Source organism: Hyla sarda, chromosome 2 (assembly GCF_029499605.1).
Source record: "Hyla sarda isolate aHylSar1 chromosome 2, aHylSar1.hap1, whole genome shotgun sequence".
NCBI classification, from domain to species: domain Eukaryota; kingdom Metazoa; phylum Chordata; class Amphibia; order Anura; family Hylidae; genus Hyla; species Hyla sarda.
Genome location: NC_079190.1, coordinates 33915017 through 33924769, shown reverse-complemented (window position 1 = coordinate 33924769; position 9753 = coordinate 33915017). Strand labels below are relative to the sequence as shown.

General features: G+C 46.9%; 1 protein-coding gene across 1 annotated transcript in view; it reads left to right on the top strand.

Annotated features, from left to right (window-relative positions):
• The first annotated feature begins 299 nt into the window (after nt 1–299).
• CCDC82 (coiled-coil domain containing 82) overlaps nt 300–9753 on the top strand; it is a 67459-nt gene continuing 58005 nt past the window's right edge. Inside the window, exon 1 of the mRNA XM_056561525.1 lies at nt 300–317. The gene's annotated coding sequence lies outside the window, so the exon portion shown is untranslated. The remainder of the gene's footprint in view (nt 318–9753) is intronic.

Below are 9753 nucleotides of genomic sequence, written 5' to 3'. Positions count from 1 at the left end.
ATGACAATGTGAACCTAACCTTATTCTGACATCCACTGCTCAGGAAGGGGCATGTCTAAGGCAAGCACTGAGCCTGCCCTCACTCACCATGTGTTCACTTCCTCCCTTAGTCTGCTGTGCTTTGTTGGGTCTCTTCATCCAATCACTGCAGACTGCTCTGTAATCCCCTCTTCTCTGTTTTCATGTTGCAGTATGTTAGGACAGGAGTGAGCACAGAGGAGTACTAGTGCTAGTCCGGCCCTTACTTCCTGGACTTTGTCCCAGACTGTGTTTCAGAAAAGATGATGCTGCAGCCGAACAGGATTATGTTCTGGAAGGTATGGAGACCCCTAGTGGTGTTTATTTTTATTTTTTTATAAACCATGATTTCTATAAGAATGAGATACATTTTATTATGAAGTATAATAGTTTTGGCAAGATGTACAACATGTAAAAATGTTGGTTCTGGGAGTGCTAATTTAACTCCTTAACCCCTTAGGGACTCTGCCCAATTTCACCTTGAGGACTCAGCCCTTTTTTGCAATTTTGACCACTGTCACTTTGTGTATTAAGAACTCTGGGATGCTTTTACTTTTCATTCTGATTCCGAGATTGTTTTTTCATGACATATTCTACCTTATGTAAGTGGTAACATTTTGGCGATACTTGCATAATTTCTTGGTAAAAAATTCTAAAATTTGATGAAAAATGTGAAAATGTTGAATTTTTTTAAACTTTGAAACTCTCTTCTTATAAGGAAAATGGACATCCCAAATAAATTATATATTGATTCACATGTAAAATATGTCTACTTTATGTTGGCATCATGAAGTTGACATGTTTTTACTTTTTGAAGACATTAGAGGGCTTCAAAGTATTGCAGCAATTTTTCACAAAAATTTCAAAATCTGAATTTTTCAGGGACCAGTTCAGTTTGAAGTGGATTTGAGGGGCTTTCATGTGAGAAATACCCCATAAATGACCCCATTATAAAAACTGTACCATTCAAAAAGTGTGTTAACCCTTTATGGGTTTCACAGGAATAGCAGCAAAGTGAAGGAGAAAATGCAAAATCTTAATTTTTTTTTACACTCGCATGTACTTTTATAAGGGGAAAAAGGAGAGCAATCCCCCCAAAATTTGTAACCCAATTTCTCTTGAGTAAGGAAATACCTCATATGTGGATGTAAAGTGTTCGGCGGGTGCAGTAGAGGGCTCAGAAGGGAAGGAGCGACAATGGGATTTTAGAGAGTGATTTTTTCTGAAATGTTTTTTGGGGGGCATGTCGCATTTAGGAAGCCCCTATGGTGCCAGAACAGCAAAATAAAAACCCCATGGCATATTATATAGGAAACGACACCCCTCAAGAAACGTAATAAGAGGTACAGTGAACCTTAACACCCCACAGGCGTTTTTGTTAAAGTCAGATGTGTAAATGAAAAAAAACATTTTCACTAAAATGCTTGTTTTTCCCCAAATTTAACATTTTTTACAAGGGGAGAATAGGAGGAAATGCCCCCCCCCCAAAAAAAAAAGTTCAAAAAGTATGGAAATACCCCATGTGTGGACTACAATGCTCAGGAAAGGATGAGTCACATTTGGCTTTTGGAAAGCAAATTTGGTTTTTGGGGGTGCATGTTGCATTTAAAAAAGCCCCTATGGTGCCAGAACAGCAGAAACAAAAATAACACTATTTTGGAAACTAAACCCCTCAAGGATCGTAACAAGGGGTACAGTGAGCCTTAAAACCCCACAGGTGTTTGATGAATTTTCACAAAAGTTGGACGTACAAATTTGTTGGGGACCTTTTTTTGCTTTTACCTTTTTGTAACAGGCTGGTGTAGACCCCAACTTTTCCTTTTCATACGGGGAAAAAGGAGAAAAAGCCTCCCCAAAATTTGTAGCGCAATTGCTCCCGAGTAAGGAGATACCCCATATGTGTGCCATGCGCATTTGTGGCCTACATTAGGGATTTGCATAGGGGTGGACTCGGATGTAAGCGGTACAATTGCCTCCGCTACTAAAAATATTCTACGCCAGTGATTCCCAAACAGGGTGCCTCCAGCTGTTGCTAAACTACCAGCATGCCTGGACAGTCAGTGGCTGTCCGCAAATGCTGGGAGTTGTTGTTTTGCAACAGCTGGAGGCTCCGTTTTAGAAACACTACCATACGAGACGTTTTTCATTTTTATTGGGGGGGGGGGGGGTCAGTGTACATGTGTGTGTGTGTGTATGTAGTGTTTTAACCCTATATTTTTTGTAAGTGTAGTGTTTTTTAGGGTACATTTGCACAGGCGGGATTTTATGGTGAGTTTCCCGCTAGGAGCTTGAGCTGTGGCAGAAAATTTTCAGCAGCTCAAACTTGAAGCAGGAAACCCACTGTAAACCCCTGCCCGTGTGAATGTACACTGTACATTCACATGGGGGGTGGGGGGAGTGGGCAAACCTCCAGCTGTTGCAAAACTACAAGTCCCAGCATGCACTGACAGAGCGTGCATGCTGGGAGTTGTAGTATTGCAACAGCTGGAGGCACACTGGTTGGAAAACCTTGAGTAAGGTTCTGTTACCTAACTCAGTATTTTCCGACCAGTGTGCCTCCAGCTGTTGCAAAACTACAACTCCCAGCATGTACTGATCGCCGAAGGGCATGCTGGGAGTTGTAGTTATGCAACAGCTGGAGGCATGCAACTACAACTCCCAGCAAGCCGAGACAGCCGTTTGCTGTTCGTGCATGCTGGGAGTTGTAGTTTTGCAAGATTTGGAGGACCACGGTTTAGAGACCACCGCACAGTGATCTCCAAACTGTGGCCCTCCAGATGATGCAAAACTACAAATCCCAGCATGCCTAGACAGCAAACTGCTGTGTGGGCATGCTGGGAGTTGTAGTTTTGCCAGATCTAGAGGGCCACAGTTTAGAGAACACTGCACAGTGATCTCCAAACTGTACCCCTCTAAATCTTGCAAAACTACAAATCCCAGCATACAGAGACACAAAACAGCTGTCCGGGCATGCTGGGAGTTGTAGTTTTGCAACATCTGGAGGGCTACAGATTAGAGACCACAAGTTGTGGCCCTCCAGATGTTGCTAGGCACCTGGCTTCCATCAGTTGCAAGATCGTCGCCGCACCTAGAGAAGGATCGCCGCCCGCCACCGATTGCCGCCCGCTTTCGGTAAGGGACCTCCGCCACCGCTCTCAGCACAATTCCCCAGCTCTGCCCGGACTAACGTGGGTGGGCAGAGCGGGGGAACCGAACTTTAACCCCCCCACCCGCTCCCGATCTGCTATTGATCGCTTCTGATAGCAGGGATAGAAGGGGTAGCACCCCTGCCACCTCACTCCTATCCCTTCTGGGGGATCGGGGGTGTCTTGGACAACCCCGTTCCCCCTTATTTTCCGGGTTACCGGAAACCCGTATGACACAGAATTGCTGTTGACCGGTGATTTGCGGCGATCGCCTACATTGGGGGATCACAGGACCCCCCCAAGCGTTGAATGATTTCAGCAGGCATCCCGGTCCGGTCCCCCTGCATCCCCAAGAGGTTAAAGATGCAGGGCGTAAATGTACACCTTGCGCTCACAAGCTGACCCAGCGTCATAGCTGGTGCTGACACCTCTGTCCATTTTAGGAACTGTTCAGAGCAGGATAGGTTTTCTATGGGTATTTGCTCCTACTTTGCACAGTTCCTAAACTGGACAGAGGTGTCAGTAGAGAGTACTGTGGTCAGACAGAAAGGAGATTCAAAAAGAAAAGAACTTCCTGTGGATCAAACAGGAGCTGATAAGTACTGGAAGGATTAAGATTTTTTAATAGAAATAATTTACAAATCTGTTTAACTTTCTGGCACTAGTTGATTTAAAAAATTTTTTTCCAGTGGAGTACCCCTTTAAGTTGCCCCTTACATAGTCATAAATTTTCCCCATACTTGCTAATACTGGATTATGTTAGGTGAGTATGCCTTAGTTTAGCCTAGCAGGCTGTATTTTGTTTTTAGTAAGAAGAGAGGCACATTATGGCAGTGTGGACATACTGAAAGTGTATGGGGGAAAAAGTATTTTCCTGTAACAATTACTGGTGGATGGACAATCATTTCCAGAATTGTAATTCATAAGAAAAAAATCTAAAAATCATCCTCTGTTGGGGTCATAATTTCAGCATTTACAAATAAATGTAAAAGTTTATGGATAAACCATGGTTTATGGTTTGGTGATAAGGATTGTGTATGATGACTGTCCAGACAAGATAGATGATGTTATATGGTGTCACAGGGTAAAGATCTATGGGCCGGATCTATGTTTACACAAGACCAGCTGCCTCCACCATAAAGGAAACCTGCAAAGGCGTCCTCCTCTTTATGAGATAATCCCCTTTATACCTAATTAAAGGGACCTTATCTGTTACTGTACAAGGTCAAGCCATGCTGAAAATAAATTTTGTAATAAACTTATGGAAAAGTGTGAGTTTAGAAGACAGGCGGCCTTAAAGGGCAAGTGTTAAATAGTATTGGGTAATAAAAGTCGACTAAGGTGCACCATGTGTAGGAGGCAGGCGGCCTGGGATATATCACACTATGTCTAGTATAGAAACGTTGGAGCTAATATATGATCAGAGTTTTTAAATGGGCACTGTCATCAACATTATTTTTTTTATATGTTGTGGTACATATGTATATTTTCATTATTTTTTTATTGAAACCTTTTTATTTACGTTTGAAAACCGGCCACTAGGGGTCACCCTCCTAGTGGCCGGCTGCAGGCTGGCGTGACGTCACGCCTGAATTCGGACCGATGCCGATGTCAATCAGACAGGCAGGAGCGAGCGCATTGGCTCCCTGGCACGTCCCCTCCCAAAGAAATGAATGGAGGGGGCGTGGTGTGACGTCATGTCTCCGGTCCCAGAAACATAGAGGTTTCCAAGACCGGTGCCTTGCAGTGGATTGCAATTTGCCATAGAATGTAATGTGTGTCTCAGCACTTTTCTCGGCTTGAGCGCTCCGCCTCCATTACATTCTATAGGCTGACACTCGCATACCAGCCCCCAACCATTGGTTATTGCGGGGGCTGGGGGGGGGTTGCCAAGTGTCACGAATTTAATAGTCACCACATCGCTCCTCACTGCAGACTCACTTGGGTTATCACAGGGAGAGAGGATCTCCTCTCCCTGTGATAACCCAAAGCTTCATGCAGCTCTCTTGGCTCAACAGATCCTCTCTCCCTGTGATAACCCAAGTGAGACTGCAGTAAGGAGCGATGTGGTGACTATTAAATATGTCACGTGACACTCGCACCCCCCCAGCCCCTGCAGTAACCAATGGTTGGGGGCTGGTGTGCGAGTGTCAGCCTATAGAACGTAATGGAGGCGGAGCGCTCAAGCCGAGAAAAGTGCTGAGTCACACATTACATTCTATGGCAAATTGCAATCCACTGCAAGGCACCGGAGCAGCAGACTGGCACAGAATGCCAGGTGCTGAACGGAGATCGCGGGGGGGGGGGGGTCCCAGCGGCGGGCCCCAGCAATCAGACATCAACCTCTTTGTCTATGGGCGGAATACCCCTTTATTACGATCCACTACGTCCAAGAAAATTAATGTAACCTAATAAATGTAAGAAAATCAATACAATCCGCCAGGGAGAAAGAGCCACTTTGTATATTTTTTCCCAAAATTCTAGTGGGACAAGTATGCCTTATAAGTCCCCATCCGCCTTTTGAGCATTCTTCTCCAGGAGAATCTTTAACCTGCCAGTCTCATAACTGAGGAAGAGAAGCCAGATCAACATGTTCGTTGTCCATAAACATTTGGTAGTGAGGTAAATTATAAGGAATATTTCCACCTCTGGCATCATTAGATCTGGGCACCAGAAGCGCAGCCTACAAGTCCTTATCCCAATGTCCTGTGTCTTACATTGTTCTGCATTGGCTAGATAGTATATGTGCGTGGAAATCTAGGGGAATACTGTGGTTGGTGATGGTGGGGGGGGGGGGGGGTTGCTTTTGCAGTTTTGGCTTGGACCCTGGGGGGAAAATGTTGTTGGTGTGGCAGACATATGCCAGCTATTTTGGTGGGCAGGGACATCTGTGTCATAGGAAGAATTTCCTACAAAAGTGAGGAGCTTACAATGTCTGGGGGATGGCACCTACGGTAGCTGGAAGATGCCTTTAGACTGGTTTGCGTCAGTTGCGTAAGTGAATTACATTATCAGTCATGGTATAGCAGTATAATTCAGTCAAGATGTGGCAGTATTATTTAGTCAGGATATTGTGGTTGTTTGATCATGTGAAAGATGACCTGTGGCAAACCCCAAACAAATTAGATGTTACTGTTACTAAATAGCTTATGGTGTCCCTATCACACGTCTCTTTACAGTGTCTTGATGCGCCCTCCCGTTCCTGAGATATGAGGGTTTATAGTTTGTCTGACAATTCAGGGAATCAGCCAGATGGGCGTGAGCTTAATTTTATTAATGGGAGTGACTATGAGCGAATGGACAGGATTATACAGTGAATGGACAGAATCAGCAGAGGACCGGCCGGTATGGGGGAGCCTGCGCCATACACCGTTAACGGCACAAGGATGTGTATACACGTCCTTGGTCGTTAAGAGGTAAAAGGGGTACCACAGTGCTCCCGCGTTCTGGACATTTTGTTCAGGACGCTTGGAGCTGACGGCCTTGATCGTGACGTCATGGCCATGCCCCTATATTCATGTCTATGGCAGTGGGCATAGACATGAATGGAGTGGGCGGGTCGTCACATCACGAAGGGGCGTGGTCGTGACGTCACGACCACTGCCGCAGGTGCTGTGGGAGATCGCGTGGGGGCCCCTGGGATCAGACATTTTATAACCCAAAGCTTTGGATAGTGGATAAGATATCCAGCAGGGGAGAACTCCTTTAACATAAAGATCATGATGGAGCAGTCCATAAATCCTATTCATTTGCATGGACCAAAGGACGGACCTGTAGAAGGTGACTACCATCCAAGTCATTGTCAGACCTTTAGAGAAACCAGACATGGCAACCCATCGGAGCACAACTGTTTTGGAGTTATTGTTCTTTGTCAGTACAGAACGGGGTATTTTTTGATTGCGTGAGATGTAAAAGTTGCAGTCAATAAAAAACATTTAGCAAAATAAATAAATAAGAAAATACTAGTGTGAAACGTGTCAATGGTTGGAAGATCTGACCAATCAGAATGGACATTTCACTGGTAAAACCCCTGTATTACTGAAGTGCATGCACTGACTGGTGTCTGGTAGCACCCCCTAGAGTACAGGGAGGTATTACATGTTCTGTACACTTTACCTGTACCAGGGTTAGCTTCTCCTTTGGACACCAGGTGAGGGCGGCTCCATGTTACTTTTTTAGGACACTGTGTACTACATAGACCAGTGTTTCCCAAAGAGGGTGCCTCCAGCTGTTGCAAAACTACAACTCCTAGCGTGCCCGGACAGCCTTCGGCTGTCCGGGCATGCTGGGAGTTATAGTTTTGCAACAACTGGAGGCACCCTGGTTGGGAAACACTTAAAGGGTAGCTCCCACCATCATGTTTTTTGTTTTTTTCCTGTCCCTGCCTATTGCCCTTCTATCCCTAACACCCTCCCTGCCTTTTATTTATTTATTTTTTTTACAATTTTAAAAATGGCATTTAGTCTGCCTGGTAGTGTGCTCACTACCAGGCAGACTTCCCCAGCAGGCACCACGTCACTGATGCCTGCTGGGGGGGCCAACTTCCGCCCTTAGTTCTCCTAACAGGGTGCTTCCAGCTGTTTCACCACTACAACTCCCAGCATGCCCTGACATCTATTGGCTGTCAGGGCATGCTGGGAGTTGTAGTGGTAAAACAACTGGAGGCACCCAGGACAGGAGCTTCATGGGGGAAGGAGTGAGCCGGGAGCCGATGCGGGAGGGACGGGTGCGGGGGAGCCTCTTCCTGCCGCTCGGTAACGTGGGTCAGGCGAGACCGATCCACTTGCATAGCCTCCTCTGCGGGAGGCACAGGGGTAGATTGCAAAGGATACTGTGAGAGAGGTGCCCAGAGATCAAGGTCTTTCTCCTGGCGGAGCTCCAGGTGTCTTTCAGAAAAACGCATGTCAATGCGGGTGGCCAAATGGATAAGTTCATGCAGGTTGGCAGGAATTTCTCGTGCGGCCAGCACATCTTTGATGTTGCTGGATAGGCCTTTTTTAAAGGTCACGCAGAGGGCCTCGTTATTCCAAGATAATTCGGAGGCGAGAATACGAAATTGGATGGCGTACTCGCCTACTGAAGAATTACCCTGGACCAGGTTCAGCAGGGCAGTCTCGGCAGAGGAAGCTCGGGCTGGTTCCTCGAAGACACTTCGAATTTCAGTGAAAAAGGACTGTACGGAGGCAGTGACAGGATCATTGCGGTCCCAGAGCGGTGTGGCCCATGACAAGGCCTTCCCAGACAGGAGACTGACCACGAAAGCCACCTTCGACCGTTCTGTAGGAAATTGATCCGACAACATCTCCAAATGTAGGGAACATTGTGACAGGAAACCACGGCAAAGTCTAGAGTCCCCATCAAATTTGTCCGGCAGGGACAAGCGGAGGCCAGAAGCGGGCACTCGCTGCGGAGGAGGTGCAGGAGCTGGCGGAGGAGATGGTTGCTGCTGTAGCTGTGGCAGAAGTTGCTGTAGCATGGCGGTCAACTGCGACAGCTGCTGTCCTTGTTGGGCGATTTGTTGTCCAAGTTTCTCTATCTGTTGCGACACCGTGGTAAGGTCAGCGACAACTGGCAGCGGGACCTCAGCGGGATCCATGGCCGGATCTACTGTTAGGATTCGGCTAGCTGGATGTGGATCCTCTGTGTCAGCGAGGGATTGGCGTGGACCGTGTCGGTGGACCGGTTCTAGGTTGCTACTGGTATTCACCAGAGCCCGCCGCAAAGCGGGATGGTCTTGCTGCGGCGGTAGCTAGGGAACACTGGCTAGGGATACACAAGGAAACGCTTTCACTGGCACAATGGCAACAAGATCTGGCAAGGAAGTGAAGGGGAAGTGAGGTTAAATAGACAGGGAGCAGGTGGAGGCTAATTAGACTGATTGGGCCAGGCACAAATCATTGGTGCACTGGCCCTTTAAATCTTAGAGAGCTGGCGCGCGCGCGCGCCCTAAGGAGCGGAGCCGCGCACGCCAGGACGAGACAGCCGGGGACCGGGACAGGTGAGTGACTTGGGATGCGATTCGCGAGCGGGCGCGTCCCGCTATGCGAATCGCATCCCCGCCGGCAGTGTCAGTGCAGCGCTCTTGGTCAGCGGGTCTGACCAGGGCGCTGCAGAGAGAGGAACGCCGCGAGCGCTCTGGGGAGGAGCAGGGACCCGGAGCGCTCGGCGTAACAATACATTGCTAGGAAAGAGTCTCCTAGGACTGTATCCACCTTTTCCAGCCCACCGGAGCACCGGAAAGCTGAACTAATTTATGCAGGAAAAGTCATCAACTGCCGAGCCGAGAAGTTTGTGACGAATCGAATTTACTGTAAGTTCGCTCATCTCTAATTGTAATACTTCTTAGACTGATTACATGTTCTTGAAATAAAGTTTGGAGATTGTATCTTAGTGTGTTAGATAAGACTTTCCTTATCTTATGACTCCTAGTCAGGGTGGTCACATATTCTGACCTCACTGCTGTAAATTGTTTGCTTTTCTGACCTCCTAATTTCCATTTGAAAGTTATTTGCAGCCTTAGACTTTACAAGAACATTTTCAGCAACTACAATACTTTAAACTGATAAATCTAATCTGAAACATATGAATA